The 18,183-nt window shown below is 48.3% G+C and overlaps 2 long non-coding RNA genes across 2 annotated transcripts in view; one reads left to right on the forward strand and one right to left on the reverse strand.

Moving 5' to 3' along the window:
* The window catches only part of LOC146767410 (uncharacterized), a 61,739-nt gene that overhangs the window by 22,367 nt on the left and 21,189 nt on the right, over positions 1–18,183 (forward strand). The window lies entirely within an intron of this gene.
* LOC146767412 (uncharacterized) lies at positions 1,956–16,303 on the reverse strand. The gene is made up of 3 exons (XR_014955772.1): positions 7,439–16,303; positions 7,215–7,335; positions 1,956–3,433 (listed from the first exon to the last, which is right to left on the reverse strand). It is a non-coding gene; the product is annotated as an uncharacterized LOC146767412 (long non-coding RNA).

The following is an 18,183-nucleotide window of genomic DNA, read 5'->3' on the forward strand; positions in this document are numbered from 1 at the left end:
AATTTAGGGAAATGAGAGGACTGATGTTTCCAAAGTGTTGCAAGAATTTTATGATGCCTCCACTGCAGAAAACAGAACTAAAAAAAGGTCTAAAAAGATGATGTAAAGTAACTGGGAGATGAGATACGTGACAAAAACGTGTAAATAGTGAAGCTGAGAAACAACTGAACTCAGCTTGCTCCCTGCCACCACGTGCAGGGGTCCCAGTGGTCTCCTCCCCTCTGGCTCTGCTCCCTGGATCTCTCCTATAGCCCTGCTTGGATATTGGGACCAGGACAGGCTGATTGGGCTCACCATTGCAGGGCTGCCCACAGTGGAGCAGCCACTGTTGGGGTGAACAGAGAGTTTGGAGCACATGCAGGGTTTTTCACTGCAGAAAGGTGTGAAGCAGACTTGGACAAAGGTCTTGGGCTCCTTCAGACTTTTTTGCAGCTCTGTAGACAGAGTCCATCCTGGCCACACGTCCCATCTGTGTACCCCAGGTTTGCCAACACAGTCTGTCACCAATGGGGCTGTTCTGGGCTCTTGGGAGTGCTGCTGTTCAGCAGCTCACTCAGAGCTGGGTACAGCATCACCTGCTGAAGCACCCAACAGTGCCTATGGGAATTTCAGTCATGCTGAGGAGCTTTGTAGGATATAGACAGAATTACTCAGGGTCGCCTCTTCACATTTCTGCTTTGTTGCTGTCAGCCTCTAGCCCCGCTCTCCTGCCCCCAAACTGGAGATGGCAGAATAAGAAGTGCCTGTGTCCTGGTTTCAGGTGTTTCAGCTTAAACCACTGAAGAAAGTGAGTCTGGGATAATATACCAGTATGATAAAGCCTTGGAGTCTGTGCTTGGCAGAGGTAATACTGTGGGGTTGGGTTTTCTAAATGATGTCAGCATTTGAGATCCCTTAGACTTGTGTTTTGGTTAAGCCCACAAGAAAATAAGAGTTCATTTGAGTTTACCCTGGAAACCTGCCTGCTGTCTCTGAGGCACAAATGCTCCTAGAGACAGCCTGCTCTTGCAATTCATGTATTCTGTGAAGCAGAAAGAAAAACATATTGGCCAGGGTTCAAGCACCTTTCTTGGTTGTCTTGGTGATAAGTGTTTGATAAAAGTTCAAGGTCTTTGCTTGCTTGTATAGAATAAAAGCAGCTTTGCATAAGTTACTGCTGGCACCCATGGTCTTCCAGAGGGTGCTGATCTGTTGTTCCCAGTGTCTGGGCTGTTCTTGGTGAATGAGACAATGTTGTGTTGTGTGGGTTGTAGTTTATCCAGTGACAGAGGTGACCTTTCAGTCTATGGCATGCAGCAATGGCTGTGCCATGGCAAGCATTTGCAGTAAGCTGGATGCTCCCTCTGAGGGGCTGGGGCTTTGTGGAAGGAGTATGGGAAGGTGGCACAAGCTCACTGCAGTTGGCAGCCTGCTGCAATGGCCCCTGGAAGCGAGCCAAATGTATCTGCTGTGTTAGCACAATCATTAGGTTTCAGAGCTGACAGCACATGGAGATGTAAAGGCAAGGGGAGCCTCCTCGGTGCTGCCACTTCCAGCATTTTGTTGTCTGGGGAAGAAGGGACTGGTTCTCTGATGCTTGGTTTGTGCCCTGAGAGACTTAAGTGTGTTTGAGGGCAGGATTTTTATAGCAGAAGTGTGAGGATGGTGGTGGGGGGAGAGGTGAGGCAAAGTCAGAGCAGTGGGATGTGACATTCAGGTTTTCTCTCAGGGCTCCAGGGGGCTGAAGCAGATATCAGAAACTGAACTCTTTGAGTCACCTGCAGTGGTGAGAATGCAGCTGCATTCCCTCTGCTGCCTTCAGCCCCTGCTGTCATGGGGCTTCCCCAGCTCCATCTGCCTGACACCATGGGCAGCTTCCCAAAGCTGGAACCTCAACTGCTTTCATTTCTGCACAGGTCAGCTAGTCATTTCCCACTTAGAAACAAACATTTTGGAGACACCAGAGAAACTGAGTCACCAAGAAAACAAAGTTCTGTTGCTTTTAAAGTGGTTCATTCACCAGTGAGTTTCACTGCACAGCAGCTCAGCCACCGCTGAACCTAAACATAGGGAACGGGAAAACGTGCTTCTGGAGCACACCAGTCTTTCACTCATCAAGTTGACTTCCATTTAAAGTGTTGTACTTGAGGTGTCTTTGTTCTGAGATTTGTTTTAATCTGTCTTGAGACATCTCCTTCTTCCTTATATGTAGAGGTCTTCCTGGGTTCCTCTGAGGATGCTTGCATTGGCAGCGCAATGGAGATCTGAGGTGTGGTTATTGCTGCAAGCTAAAGTCAAATTCCCCTCAATCCTTGAAAAAAAGAGGAATCTGCTCACCCATGTTTAACTGGTGCCTGGCTTTTGCACTTTTCTAACCTTCATTTCCACTTGTGACCTGCCCATAGGTGTGTGCTCATACATTCCTCCTGCTGGCCCAGGCAGGGCACCGTGCGCCTGGCGTGCGGTTCCACACTGACATGGTTCTTGAAAATCCAGTGTGACTGAGGACATGCACAGCTTGGAGATGAATTATTGCCAAGTTTCCTGGAGTATTACTCAGCACTGCTGGAAATGGCCCCAGGGATCAACACTTTGCAAATGATCAGCCAGTCCCTTCCTCACAGAGGTCCTTATAGGAAAATGTTTATCTAAAGTGGAAAATTGAGTTTCAAAAAAAATCTCAGAGAGAGGGATAAATAATCAAAAAGCAGTGGGAAGTGTTTAAACCAAATTTTAAACAGCATAGTGGACATTTTAGTTGAGAGACTTATACTTGTCTCATTAAAACAAAAAAATCCAAACATAATTATTTACCTAAAGCTCTGTCACGAGGGGTGGATGCTGCCAGCCTGCAGGGCTGAGCCAGAGCCCCAGATCCCACTGTTCGTACTCTGTCCACAGGCTTTGGGCTGGCACAGGCACAGTGCTCCTTCTTGCCTGCCACAGCCTGGTAAACACGGCTGGCTTGTGCTCCAGCTTAGCACAAGCTCGGTCAGGCACCTGAGAAATCCAAGCCAAACCGAAGTGCGTTTGGCTGCTGAGGATGGAGTTGCTGTCAATTTGCTTTTCTTGGCTCAGTTTTCCCTGAGATCTCCATTTTTATTTTATTTTATTTTATTTTATTTTATTTTATTTTATTTTATTTTATTTTATTTTATTTTATTTTATTTTATTTTATTTTATTTTATTTTATTTTATTTTATTTTTTAGGACGCTTTTTCCTGAACTGTTCAAAGCTAGGGAAAAGCTCCAGAAGCTGTAATAAAATCGGGACCACGATACAAATCACCAGGGCTCTTCCTACGAGCATTTCGGACAAAGTTGACTCGCGGCGCCTGTTCCAACCTGCAGCAGCCGCGAGTGCATCAGCAGCCAAAGGTTCCCCCCTGCAGCACAGTGACAGCTACTGCAGGTGCCTCATCAGCTGGAGCTCATTTATCCAGGAGGACTTTTCCTGTTTAAAAAAAAAAAGAAAAAAAAAAAAGAAAAAAAAAAAAAGGGGGTGGGGGGACGGGGGACGGGGGGGAAAGCATCTTGTGCTGCTAAAATTCTAAAATCCAGAGAAAATTCTACTTACTTCAGCAAAAGCAGACGGAATTGCTAATGTCATGACAGAGTTGGCAATTATTGGCACTACTTTTCCTTTGTGGGACCCAATCTGCAGTTTCCCAAGGAGATGTGTTGGGCCATGGGTCATGATATAATGACTACATCCACGGGTCAAAATTTTGCTCCTCACCCATGTTGAGGCATGAAGAAAAAATGGGCTAAAACTTTATGTGGTTCAAGGGACAACTGAAAAGATTCATAGTGAAATGTGCTGAGGGACACTAAGGCAACAATACAGTCCAAGGACAGGGCTAAGAATTAAACTGTTGGAGGCAGTGGGGTTTTTGGGGGGAGAATTTTGGTTATCCTCTTTTCTGGTAATACCCCCTCTTCTGGGTGCACCCAGGACTGGTGGACCTTCACATGATCCAGCCCTACCACTCTTGTTGTCTCATGGGCGTCTGTGCCAGTGCTTGCCAAAGCACTTGGGCTTGCTGTTGCTTCAGGCTCTAGCCAAATTTAGGCAAATGCAACTAAATGTACTACACAGAGGCCACAGATGAAATCCACTTTCCAACTTTACCTGATTAGATCCTTTTCTAAAGGAAAACTGAACTCCTGAAAAATGTGCTGGCCTTGTGCATCACCTACAGCAAGAGTATCCACATGAGTATATATTGACCTGCCCCATTTTAGGGATGCAGTGAGGCTTGGCCAGCAGTTGGCAGAGACTCATAAAGCAGTTGGGGTGCTTTGTTCCCCTCTTACATGCACATACAGACCCCCTGAGCTCTTAGCTGGCTGCTGGCACAGCCCTCAGTGTAGCACAGACTGTGTTTTCTCATGTGAAATTCAATAAATTCAGCATTTTCAGGACCTCGGTATAATCAGGGTTTTCAATCTTCTCCTTCATTGCCTTCTAATATACCCTCCTAACAATTAACTCTGTGTGTTGGGAGAACGCCAAATGCAGGGTAAAAGACTTCGTTTTTCTTTCCCATAATTAAATGTCGTGTTCACTGCTGTCTTTCCCACTCGATTAAGTGTCCGTGTATGGTCTAAAATGCTCTTTGGTGAATTAGCATAAAGTCTGTCAGGATTTCAACCAACATTCTCCTCCCACTGCATCTGTGCAGTTCACAGAGGGCAGCGATGGCCGGGGACAGGGGCCTGGAGATGGGTTTCTTGCAAACCTCTCCCTGGTTTCTCTCCATGCTGCAGGCCAATTGGGGCAACTAGCTGATTAGAGTCTTTTTTGTTAATTACATCTAAAGACATATTGGAGAAATATTCCCCAAGCCAGACTCTGGTAACATCTACAGCACTGCATGTGATGGCAAAAAAATATAATCGGTTGTCAGTGACTAATAGATGTGTGAGTTATGGGCTGGGAGGTGAAATAGCAACTTTCCACCAGTTCAGCATGAGCTGGAAGTGAGATGATGACTGGGGTCCTCAGCACAAGATGAGCAATGTGGTTATCCTGCTTGGCAGCCCTGTACTAGGGAATGACCACTTTCCCCAATAAACATTCCCTGGAGCCAGTGCAGTTTTTGCCACATTCCCCAGGGCTGCTCTGTGCCACCCAGTTCCAGAGTGTTAACTCAGCACTAAACCATGTCCCAAGTGCCACATCTGCACATCTTTTAAATACCTCCAGGGACAGTGATCCCATCACTTCCCTGGGCAGCCTGTTCTGTGCAGCACCTGAACAACTGCCTGTTCCTGGCATCTTGATCCCCATTTCAGTGAAGAAGTTTTTCCTTATATCCAATCCAAACCTCCTGGCACAACCTGAAGCTGTTTTCTCATGTTCTATTGCTTGTTTCTTTAATTTTCATATTTCTTTAATCTTCACAACTTCTGGTTTGTTACCAAGTCCAGAAGGATTTGGGTCCATTATAAGTTGGGAAAAAACTTAGTGGTGAGGGGAACAGAGCTGGCAGATAAACCTGGAATGTGACTGTGAGTTCCAAGCCCTCCTTGTCCAGAGATACCTCTGCTCCCTGAGAAGGGATTACACTGGGTGGGATCTCATACTCCTGCTGTTTCCCCAACTCCTCCTGCAGTTCTCTCGGTGTCCTTTGGATAAACAGCTGCAGAAAGGGAGCCTTTGTTTCCAGAAGCGTTGGGGGAATGGCTCATGGTGGTACAGATAACCCTGCCTGTTGAGGAGAGGCTGCAATACAACTGGGAGGGTACACAATGAATTATTCACCAGCTGTTTCCTCTCCTTTCAAGCCACTTTCTGTAAAAACAGGGGCTGGAAATGGTGCATGTGAGATATGCAATCAACAACACAGAAGGAGTTTGAGCTTTTGGCTTGCTGGGTACTCAGACCATCCATCACAAGGAACTGGTTTGTGCAAATCTATGTCTGGACCTCCATGATGTTTGACTGCAGGTGGCCCATAGATGTGTTTTCTTTTTCTCTGAATGCCTGCTGAAGACCTGAAAATCTGATTTACGGAAGTGAAGTGCCGGGTGCCTGCAGCTTTGACAGATGCTGGTAGGAGTGATCCTTTAAACACACAGAGAGGCACAGTGCCATGCGCCCCCATGACTGGGCCCTTGAGGCTTTCTGCTTGGGCTTCTGGCTGTTTGCAGCCTCTCATTTGCCTGGCCCAGTCCCTAAGGAGGGGACAACGACAGCCCCTCCCTCCTCGGGCTGCAGACATGGAGATGTTCTCACCTTGGTGAGCACTGGGCTGCATTGTTCAGGTACAGTGGAAAAAAACCCATGAGAAAAAATACAGGTCCCCATGTCTGAGTCCAGCACTGGGAAAAAGCCTAAGATGTGAATAACAGGCATTGCTGTTTTTTTTTCTCTTTTCTTCAACCTGGCTATTCAATCTGCCATGAAAAATATGTCTGTTCTTTTCTTTTATAACCTCTTACACGCTCTCAATTTTAGCCTCCACTCCCCAGAGCCCATAAAATAAATGGGTAGAAACACCATAAAAATGAACAAAATTCCAAACCATAGCTAGTTCATATTCTGAGTGTATCATTAATTACATATTAAGGAAAATCTCTCATCTTACATAAATAGGTAATTGTTTATAAATCTGTAACTGATTTTAAGCTATTCGAAACAGCCTTATAGTAGAATGACCTTCTAGAAATTGAAGGTGGTGCCAGATGACTGCACTAAAGGACAAGAACAGATTAGGTGTGAAATACCTCTGTTTTAATATATTTGAAAAAAATTCCCAGAAAAATTACAAGTTAAAAAAGAAGTAAAATCACTCATTTATTTCAATGTTTTTGGCTGTAAGTAATAAGAATATTTTCTCCTAGGAGCTTAGCAGCCTGTCATACCCACGAACTGAGGACTTAACCAGGAATCAGCTGGTCAGGCCACCTTCCTCTCCTGCTGTCACTTTTTAGCAGTGGGTACTCATCCTGCTTTATGCCATCACCTCCACCTCTATAGGGCATCAGCACAGATATGAGAGAGGTTACTGAGAAAGGATAGCATCTCCTTATACTGCCTTTGCCTATTTGCATAAGAGCTATCTCAGAGCTGGAAACAGTCTAAAGTGCCTGCAGTTCCAGGGGAACACATGGCAGGAGAAACAGAGGAGTAGACATGAAAACCAATGGACACACACGTTGTGTTTCTGTTCATGCTGGGTATTGATGTGCAGTGCATTGAACACCTGGCCTGTGCAGCCAAATCCTACCTGATCCCCTGGGCCTGGATGCAGAGGATGAGAAGTGCTCCCCAGTCTGCTGAGTCACAGCTGACAAGGTCTGGGCATCAAGGCGAGGCTTGCCCAGATATTTTCCAACCCTAGCCAGGTCCTATTCCAAGAAAATAAGAGAAGGTTAAGTTCTGCATCCTCCTTCAGTTTTGCCCCCAGCTGAGGAGCAGCCTTCGCAGATGCCCTCCTGCTCCCAAGTGTACCTTTGTCATGAAACCAGAGGATGACTCCAGGCTTTCCTCAATCTGCCTGGGGAGACAGGAAATGGGATCCTGTCTCTTAAGGAAAGGTGGAAACAGCTGAGCTGGTAAGAAGAAAATACATCCCTGTCCTTTCTGTGCCTGGGCTCCAGCACCAACTCCCTCTCTAAGTGCTTTGGAAGGGACTTAAAACGTTGCTGCCCCTTTGGTGGAGACTGAGCTGGCCTCAGAGTGGGGCTGAGCCTGTGCTGCTGCCACAGATAGGTGCACGATGACAACCCACATGATTACATTCCCAGCAGTGGGTACAGTGAAGTGCTGCCAGATGATGACACCTCACACGGTCCCAGGGATGCTTTTAGATTCATCTATTAATAGCTCCCTGTGTTTTCACTTCTGGAAGCATAAATATGTATCCCCAAATGCTCCTGATTGTCACATGCCTGGAAGTTGGTAAATTGGAGACTGATTTCAGATCTGTCCAATGTAAGGCTCTGTGATTGATCAGCATGTCCAGAGCCGTCCTCACCTCACTCCTGTGCCAAAATCCTGGGAGCGTGTGCTCATCACAGTGACAGGCTGGGAACAATCTGAGGAGGAAAGCTGCAGGAGCTGGGTCAGTCCTGGAGCAGGCTAGCATAACTTCAGCTGATTTGAATGTGAATTGCACTCGTTTAGGCCAGGCCTGGAATTTGCCCCTGGCATGGGTTGGCTCTCTGCAGCTTCTCTTGTTTTTGACCCAAAATGCTGTCCGTGGGAAAAGAGCTGAGCAAAAGTAAACCATGGTGCCAGCCTCAGCTGTGACTTTGCCTATGAAAAATGCAACTAATATGAGCGATCCTTACTTCTTGTGATATTAGATTTTAACTTTTTTTAGAAATTGCAGTAGCTAATGAGTGCATACAAATGTGTGTGCATGAGATGCAAACACATAAACTCCCACCCATGAGCACACACTCTAAATACTGGCTGATTCAAGTATAAGTGTTTTGTTACTGGATTTAAACTTCCTCCAGATTCAGTAATTTTGGAGTGGAGATTTTGTCACACTGTACTGCTGAGATGCTCAATGCAAATGTTAGGTTTGATCTGGCTGCTGACAGTTTCTTGGGTTATTTGCATTCTGGGGTTGTCACATGGTTCCCTCTCTGAACCCAAAAGTCTGGGCTCTGGACTAGCTGAACTGCTGGTTTTGGGATACATGGGTATGTTGGCAGGGCTCTCCCCAGATCAGAGATCAGCATTTCCACCTTTCCAAAAGGTCACTTTGTCACATCTTTTCACTATTGAGTGACTAAATTGAAGTGTTCAGCCTAGTGGCAGTGCAGGAGGGACATCAGTGACCCCACTGACAAGAGCACGTGCACAGGTGTGTTTAAGACCAAGTACAGTGAAATGTCTATCAAGAAGATATTTCCAGGTGATGACAAATTCAATCTGCTGAGATAAGAGCCACCCTGAGCCATCCACAGCTGGTGAGACTATGTCCCTTTGCCCAGCACTGCCTCTCCATCCTCTGGCAACATGAAAATCACCCCGGGTGAGCTGCTGCCTAAATGGACCTGCCAGCTTCAAATACTACCCTGAGCCATTATCTGATACAAATGCAACTCTTCCTGGGATCAAAGAAAGCCACCTGCATTGATAAAGACTCATTCAGAGCTTTGACACTGTGCCCCCTGCTCCAGGCAGGACGCCCACCCTCAAGAGTGACAGAAGACACAGCTATGCCCTGCAGAGGTCATGCTTCACTCCAGGTGGAAATGCCATTTCTGGGCACCCTCTGGCCTCTTCTAAAAGTCCTAATAATTTTAAGTCCCCACATTTGGCTAAGGTAAAACAATTTGCAATTCTAGTCACTCACATGAGAATTATTTTAGGATAAAGAGCAGAGGCATTTGCAGTCTGGTGAGACACTCACAAGTATTAATTTGGTCTTGTTGCTGGGGGGACTTTCTAGAGAAAGGAATGGTGAGAAGAAAAATAAAAAGAAAAAAAGAAAGCAGAGAAGGAAACTGGAAAGTGAAGGTCATGTCTTCCCTGTGTGGAGATGATCTTTACCAATGGTGGTGAACTGTCCTTGTCTAGATCTCTGTGCCTGGGCACAGAAGGGGACAGAATGGCAGTTTTGGCCCTAAAAATGCAGAAATAGGAGGGTGATATTTTGCTTTCTTGCTGCTCACAGGGAGTCACTCAAAAATCTACTGCAGTATAGAGCAAAATGTGGCCATAGTGATCCAACTGCTTATTAAGCTGGGGAGGGCCTGAAGTCAACTAATTTGTTAGCAACCTGTTTGTGTAATGTAATCCCTTGTTAGCCTTGAAAATGCTAAATCAGGAGTGAAATCAAGATTTTTCTCACCACTAGATTTAGTTTAACCTTTCCAAATGGGATAATACAGCAGAATGCTGCCTTTATTGGAGCTGTTTTATTTAATCCCATTTTATTTCTTTATTTGTTTTGAGTAGCCAAGGACTTTCCAATAGAATATCTTTGTGCTCTGCAGGCTGCTCAGAGCAGGTCATATTAATGAGCTGTGGATAATGTTTCAGAGAGCATCTCAGAAACCAGAGGCTGTGCCTCAAACCCAGGCTGCAAGCCCTTGGGCTATCCAACATCAGGCTTCCTGTTCCAGCACCAGTTTTCCCCAGCACTACCGAGGCTGTATGAAACAAGCTACCAGTGAGATTACTGCATGGCTGGGCTCTGCTTCTAAGGGACAGGAATCTCCATTAAAGAACCAGTGCAAGTTGCAGGGCACAATGTGCACAGTGCTGAACTGAGTGGCACTGGTCTGGAGGCTGCTGGCACATGGAAACACTGGGAGATGGTGTGTCCTAGTGTTTAGTCCCCAAAGGCTGTCCCAGGATGCATGACTCATTCTTCATTGCCTTAAACTGCTTTTGTTCATGTTAGTGGCCCAGATGGCCTGGGAAAGGCTGGCCAGGAGAGCTCCCATGGTGGGCAGTCCATGCACAGCCTCCTCTGCCACTGCAGTGGGGTTGGAGGGAGTTCCTGGGGGAGGGCAGCAGGCTCAGGGGCTACAGCCTCCCTTGTCTGCCTCAGTCCAGGAGCACCTTCTTCCCATGGTGGGAGAAAGGCATGAGAGCATTGGGAGGAATTTTGTGAATCATTTGCTATGGGCTTTGCCATTCTTTGCCCCTGGTTTCCACCAGCAGAGTTTGGGATAGGCTTGGTAGCAACGAGGACTTTCCAGCATGTTCCTTAGGACTGGTCTGACAGAGGCATCCTGCGGGCGGAGTTGTGAAATCCAATCTGGTTTTTTTTTTTCCTCTGTGACACAGATCTCTATTTAAATGCTTTTTTCCTGCCTACCAGCAGCTCAAGTCAGCTGTGTTTTGCGCTGAACTCTTGCTTGAAGTCTTTGAATTTTCCACAACCTTCAGTCACAGATATATGCTGATAACTGATTACAGCTTCCAAGGACTCTTCTATGCAGTCATCTCTGTCCATTGTGAAACAGAGATATATGACAGAGAAGGAAATCAAGTAAGTGACAATGACAGAGTTGGTCATAAACTGAATGAATCAGCAAACACCCAGTTTTCAGTTATTTACTTTCAATAGACCAAATCTTCAGGGTTGAATTTTTCTCTTTCAGTTTCCCTTGGGTGTTTAAATCACATGCAGTACTTTGCAAATATAGATTTTCACCTCATGTGTAAAAACAATGAGATGAATAATTTTAGCACAGATGGATCTCATAATACTCTTCTGTTTCCAAATATTCAAGAATCCTTTTAGAGCCCTGGGTCCTCATTCCTGGTATTTGAAAGCTAATGTTTGTCCCTTTTAATCTTAAATTCTATCCCATCTCTCAACTTCAAGGTTATAATTTTGCCCTAGAAAGGCTGAGGAAAATGAAGAAATTGGAAGACACTCAAATACATATTTTTTGAGATCATTGGTGATTTTTACATTAGATAATCTGAGACTCTCTAATTTGTGGAACTGCAGCTGATAATGTCAAGAAAGGGTATTCAAGATAAGGTCCCTTTTAAGCAAATAGTATGTAAGGAGCTGACCAATATTAAAACTTCTTGAAAAAAACCCTGTGACACAAAGAAAAGTAGGTGGTGTGAATGCAACCCAGCATGGTTTCTGCCTGGTTCCACATGATGCTGGGTGGAGAGACTCAGGCCCAGAGCAGCTCACTTTCCCCTGGCCCCTTGTTCACCATGGCTGCCCAAAGACCCACAAAAGCCCCCGTGGCTGATGAGCTCCTTACCAGGTGGGTGGTTAAAGCTTTCATTTAGACAAATCCCCAACAACCTACAGCTCCTAAGGACTGCCTTTCAGGTCGTTGCTGTTAGCCACTCATGCTGGACATAGAGGGCACTTAGAAGCTGGAAGGTTTGCATTGGGAATCTCAAAGAGGAGATGCTGGTTTTGGGTATCAGTCTTTGCTGGTATGTTCAGCAGCAGTCCTGGGATTTGGGCTGGAGGGAAGCTTGTTTTGTTAAGCTTTCTGCTGGGGGGAAAGTGGTGCCTGCAGGGAACCTTCCTCTGCCTTGGAAGATGAAGGTGGGCTGTGGCCTCCCTGGAGGATGCAAGAGCTGGGCTGGAGGCCAGTGAGGCTTGTGTGTGTTTTGGAGGCTGGAGAATTGCAAAGCTGTGCAATGCATAGGGATTGGAGAGCCCTGTGAACCTGATGCTAGCAAGTTCAGTGTGGGATGTTCTCTGATATAGGAGAACAGACCTGTCCAAGTTATTCAGAACTGAGGCTTAAGGAGCAGGAGAGCCCAGGGTGGGCAGCTGGCAGTGTGAGGAAGGCACATTTGCAGACAGATGCCCTTGGGGGACGTGTCCCAGAGGTCTCTCACAATGACTAGTCACTGCTTTTAGGAGTTGTTGCTGTGCTGATTCAGAGACTCCCTGGACAAAGTAATTATTACTCTGAAGTATCATCTTGCTGCTTCAGATGTGTCGCTTTTAGGCTGATTTGTGGCTGGGTCTGACCCTTCCAACAGCAACTGAACATTAACAGCTGAAAGCTTAACAGTAATATGCTTAGTGTAATAAGATCAATTATATTAAATGCCTGATTAAGAGCCCCAGGGACTGGAATCCTTCCTCTGCAGAGGCACCAGTGAGTGCCCTGGTACCAGTGGGTGAGGCTTCCCTTCCTCCAGAAGCTGTGTGTTCTACACTTCACTGTCATGTCCAGCCTGCTTTTAAGTGTAAATAGACATTATTTCCTGTTCCTACCACTCTTCACTCCTGGTGCAGTTTGCATCAGGGACTTCTCTGACGTGGGTTTCTGCCCTTTGAGCTGGATGGCCACCACTGAATTGCTTCACCCTGGCTGGGAAACAGGATGTATCTGAGGGCACTGCTAAAGTGGGACTTGGGAGCACAGACCTTGGCACCTGAGCAGCTGGGTTCACATGGGGAGCAGTGCTGCAAAGCACCTGTGCATAGCCAAATTAGCTTAACATGTAACAGTGCTGTGTGCAAAGTGCTGCAGAAAGGGGGAACTGGCTCAGAGCAAGTTGGGGGCAAATATGTTTCTACTTCTAGCAGCTCAGCCTTCACATTCCCAGACAAAACATGAATTTCAAATTGATGATATAGTCTACTAAATGTCTTCAACTCTCTATTCAATATATTAGAGACGCACAACAGAAATTTAGAAGAGAATTGAATCTGAATATTAAACCAGTGATTCCCCAGAGGGAGATTTTCTCAACTTGTCTGATTCTCCAAGGAGATGGTATTCCCAAAGAACTAATTTTGTAACTAATGATCAGATGAAATAAGGTTCTGTCAGAGGTTTGGAAGATCTAATCTGGCACCAGTTGAATGCATATGGAATTTGTCATCAGCCATAATGAAAAAAAATGTTTGACATTTTTTATCAAATGTACATTTTTTTCACTGAAAGTGCACTTACAACTAAAACCACTGTTCTTCTCAGTCTGTGAGGTGAGTAAATAATTTTATACTCTGAAACTCATATCAAAGGGGATGCTCTATCTTTCTATAGTGTTTTTATTTAAAGCCCTTTTACAGAAACCAATGGAAGTTGTCATGACGTGAGAGGCAGAAAAGTTGCCAAATGTCTTGGAAACACAGGCAGCTACTTCTGGGAAAGTGGATAGCTAAGGGCTAACAGGAAGGCAACTGCCTGATTCCAAATTTAGATTAAATGTCCCAAAAAACATAAATCTGCTGAATTCCATCTCTGTCTATTCAGGCCTCTTAAAAATCTTGCACTTGAGATGCTGCATCTCAGGACTTTTGAAGGTAAGTTCTGTCCCCATTTGGCTCTATCAGAATGGCTGAGGAGATCAGGGATTATTTATTCTTTATTATTTGCATATGTTGTAAAGTACAGTCATTTTTCAATGTGTTTAGCCCTGGGTAATGGAGGAACGTGCAGAGCACAGCAGCTTTGGCCTAAGTGAAGGAATTGGAAAGAAAGGACTGGAGGAGGAAGGGTGCAGCTGGGGAGAGGTTGGTGCTGTTCCTCCCCTGGGTGGACTTGCCTGAGTGGGAAGAAGGTTCTTTGCTTTCCCCCTCACTCAGCAAGAGCAATGCTGGCCCAGAAGTGGGGACCATCTTGTGATTGAAACAAGCTATTGCTTAGGTGGGTGTTTGTTGGGTGAGGGGAGGATCTGGGTGGATGTGTGAGTAAAGGATAGGAATAAAACTGGAAGAGTGGGGAAGAGAAAGATCTGACTAATGGGCCTGTGTGTGAGAAGCATATGAAATGTCCTGTAGAGTCCAAGAATATATTCTCACCAAAGGTGAGTGATCAGCTGCATCCCACTGCCCAGCTAAAGGGCACTGTGCACTTCAGTCCAGTGTCTTGCACAGCATCTGCTCCCAGTTTTTAGGGGAAACCTGAGTGCTCTTTGCCTTCATGATTCCTCTCTCAGCAGGGACTGGCTGTTACCCACTGACCCAGGCTTGGATGAAAAGCACCTCTTGTGCACTGATCTCCTTTTCCTTTTCTTTCTTGCATGGTCTCAAATAGAAAATGCACCAGGACCTGCATGGCTTTTATACCTGAATCATGGGTGCAAGGAATACAGACAGAGAAATCAAAACCAAAAAGCAGTTATGTGCCTGACTCTCATTGAATGTTGGTGAAACTCCTTCATGGAGGGCTGTCAGCTAATGGGAGAGTATGAACCTTCCTGGCTGAGGTGGATCAAGAGAGGGAGAAGACTTTTGCTCTGTATATGAGTCCCTTCCTTCATGCCCTGCTGGGGTGCAGCAGTCTGACCTGTATCCCAACCAGGTGACACTCCCAGGAGACATGAGGATCCTTATGCTCCCATCCACAAACCTTCCCTTGCCTAGTGGCTGGTGGTACCCAGAATTACCCCAGGAAGAGTGTGGAGGATGCCTCTATTGGTAGTGGGTTGTGAGTGTCCAAAAGTTACACAGTCCCTGCAGCATCCCAGCCTAGATGAGCTTCCCCTCAGCAAACGCTCCAGCTGGATGACTCGGCAGTGCAGTCATGCAATGGCAGTTGTCCAACCCTGCAAACCACAGAGCAACAGAAACTTTAGACAGAAGTTGCTAGCTAGCACTTGAGGAGGGGCTGCAAGAAGCCCAAAGTAGTCTGGTTGGGCCATCTTTCCAAGGATAACTTGGAGAATACCCTGACCCAGAGTGGCCTCGAGCTCCTGGTGTGACTGTTGGCATCCTTAGGTGGGTGAATGCTTCTATGGAACAGAGGCACAGGAGTGTCTGTGCTGACCAGTAAACCAAAAATAGCCATGTTTCTTTTACCTTTACCTCTTTTTAGGTGGAGGAGTGGCTTGAAAGTTCAATTTCTCCTCTCATATCAAGCCCAGTCAAGAGTCTGGCTTGTTCCTTGGAGTTAATGTAATGAGCAGGCCAGGTCTTGCACTGATCCTCCCTTACTGGATTTGGAGTCAGGTTGCCAAGGAAAACCAACCCCTTGGGAAACTGGGCAGCTTTCATAGCAGTTTGTAATGCCTCTTGGCTTTTTGTGTCTTCATGGGAAGCTTCTCTTGTGGCTCTGTCCTGTAGGAGCTGGTAAGGACTCACCCTGAAATCACTCTGGGGAAAAGGGCTGCTCCAGCCTCCCCCAAGCTTTGTGGGTGCCTGTGTCCCAGGACTGAACCGTGGCCTCTGTGCCAATTCCAGGGCCAGCACCTCCCACCTGGGCTGCCCTCCTTTGGAAGGGATGAGCTGCTGTCCTGATAGTTCACAGGTCCTGCAAGATGCTCTGAAATCCTGTTCTAAGGGGGATAATGGATCCCTCTCTCCTCAGTGGTGCAGCGGGCTGGCTGGGAGGCTGGAGCAGCTTGGAGCCATTGCTCTGTTCCCATCACTTTGAACGCATCACCCCGGCTAAATAATTTGAGTGTTTCCCTCTCAAAAAGCACCTGCATTTTAGAGTTTGGTTAATGCCAACTTAAAATCCTCCCTCTCTCCCGGGCGGAGGGACATCTCACGCTGCTTTTTCATCCCAAGTGCAGCAACCTTTGATAACCCAGGCTCCGGCCCGAGCGTGGAGAGGAACCAATCGCTCTGTGGAATGTCCCGGCCTTGTCCTGCGGGGTGGCTGGGAGCTGCTCAGGGGAGCGAGCACTTGGCTCTGGTACTTCTTGCTGCACGGCCAGCGGCTCCCTGCGCCGGGGCTTCTTCCCCCCGCGGGCGCTGCTGCCGGGTCCGGCTGTGTTCGGAGAGCGGCTCCGCATGCCAGGGAGGAGCACGGCTGGGAGCCGATCTGCTGGATTTGGATGTTTTTGGTGTTTTTGGTGTTAATTTCGCCAGACCCCGCGGCCGCGCTGGAGGCGCTCTGTGCCGCCGGCTCCGCTAGAGGGCGATGCGATCTGCGCGGGGGGCCCGGCCCGGCCTGGGCCCCGCGGGGCTCGGCCCTCAGCGGGGCTCGGCTCAGCCCTCAGCCGGGCTCGGCTCAGCCCTCAGCGGGGCTCGGCTCGGCCCTCAGCCGGGCTCAGCCCTCAGCGGGGCTCGGCTCAGCCCTCAGCGGTGCTCGGCTCAGCCCTCAGCGGGGCCCGGCCCTCAGCGGGGCTCGGCTCAGCCCTCAGCCGGGCTCGGCTCAGCCCTCAGCGGGGCTCGGCCCTCAGCGGGGCTCGGCCCTCAGCGGGGCTCAGCCCTCAGCGGGGCTCGGCTCAGCCCTCAGCCGGGCTCAGCCCTCAGCGGGGCTCGGCTCAGCCCTCAGCGGGGCTCAGCCCTCAGCGGGACCCGGCTCAGCCCTCAGCGGGGCTCGGCTCAGCCCTCAGCCGGGCTCAGCCCTCAGCCGGGCTCGGCCCTCAGCGGGGCTCAGCCCTCAGCGGGGCTCGGCTCAGCCCTCAGCCGGGCTCGGCCCTCAGCGGGGCTCGGCTCAGCCCTCAGCCGGGTTCGGCCCTCAGCCCTCAGCGGGGCTCGGCCCTCAGCGGGGCTCAGCCCTCAGCCGGGCTCAGCCCTCAGCCGGGCTCAGCCCTCAGCGGGCCCGCGGCGCGGTCTGAGCTCTCTGTTCAGTGCCACTGCAGAGACGGGAACGTCGCCTGAAAGCGGGGTAGAGCCCCAGGGACTCCCGAGCACTGCTGAGGTGGCGAAGCAAAGGCGTGGGTGGGGGATGGATGACACGTCCCGGCACGTTCCTGCTGCGAGCAGAGGAGCCTGCTCTGGACACATCTCCAGGAGATGCCGGGGTGATTGTTCTGTGCTTTGAGCGCAGTCCAGTGGGGTGGGAGGAGAGGCTGTCCATCACAAGTTGTCTGTTCTCCCTGCACCCATCTCCCCGCAAACCCCAGGGAGAACAGACAACTTGTTTTGTTGTTTTCATCGGGTCCGGGAGATTGTATTTTGCTCAAATATTGAAGATAACGGGATCAGTTTCCTTTCCTGGTCTGGGTAAGGTCTGTTGTAACATCACTCTGTTTTGAGACAATGTGTGATGCAGTGTGGCTTCTCCTGGGAGTCCCGAGTTTCTTTTTTCGTTTTTGTTTTCTGAATGTGGTGGTTATCGGATTATCTGTGTTTCCTTACACATGACCAGGCACAACAGAACAAGCAGGAGTGGGCCCAGACCGAAATGGAGGCAGGGGAAAGCTCCAGACCAGTGACCAGACTAAGTGTGGGGCAGAGAGCTGGGTGGGTCACTGGGTTCCTCCACTGAAGAAAAGCTCCAGGCTTTGCCAATAGCCAGGCTAGCATTGGCAAGCAGCCGTGTGCAGTACTATGAAGTCCCACACCTTTGGCTATGGACTGTTGGCTGCAAGCTGATTGTTGCCCTGGCCCTTCCTCTGCAGAGGGTCATTCTGCTCTGGGCCAGATGCTGTCCCAACTGTTACAGTGGCTGAATGACACATTGCTTTTCCTTAGGGGAAAAAAAGAACAACAAGATGACCTGAGGGAGTCTAGAGCTACTCTAAATGTGGATTTGGGGTTTAAGGCCAAGTCTCCTTAGAAGGTTCAGGGGGATGTGCTTTGGCAGCAGATTAATGCTCCAACAGTGACTCTTGGCATTCTTGCTGCTCTGTCCACCCTGCTTTAGGCTGCCCATGCTGGGCTGGTCATTGTCCCCAGGGAAGGCTGTGGAGCAGTGTGAACCATGCTGGAGGAGCTGTGGGACCCTACCATGGCTCTTGGTGGCCAAAAAGCTCTTGAGCCTAGGGTGACCCTGGCTCTGCCCTAAGCTGATTTCTGGAATAGACAGAGCCAGCACTACGGGCTCCCTGTGGGGGTGGCAACACCACAGCAGTCGCCTGCCCTGCTGGAAATTTCACCCGTTAAATTT

This window comes from Lonchura striata, chromosome 5 (assembly GCF_050655825.1).
Source record: "Lonchura striata isolate lonStrDom1 chromosome 5, ASM5065582v1, whole genome shotgun sequence".
NCBI lineage: Eukaryota > Metazoa > Chordata > Aves > Passeriformes > Estrildidae > Lonchura > Lonchura striata.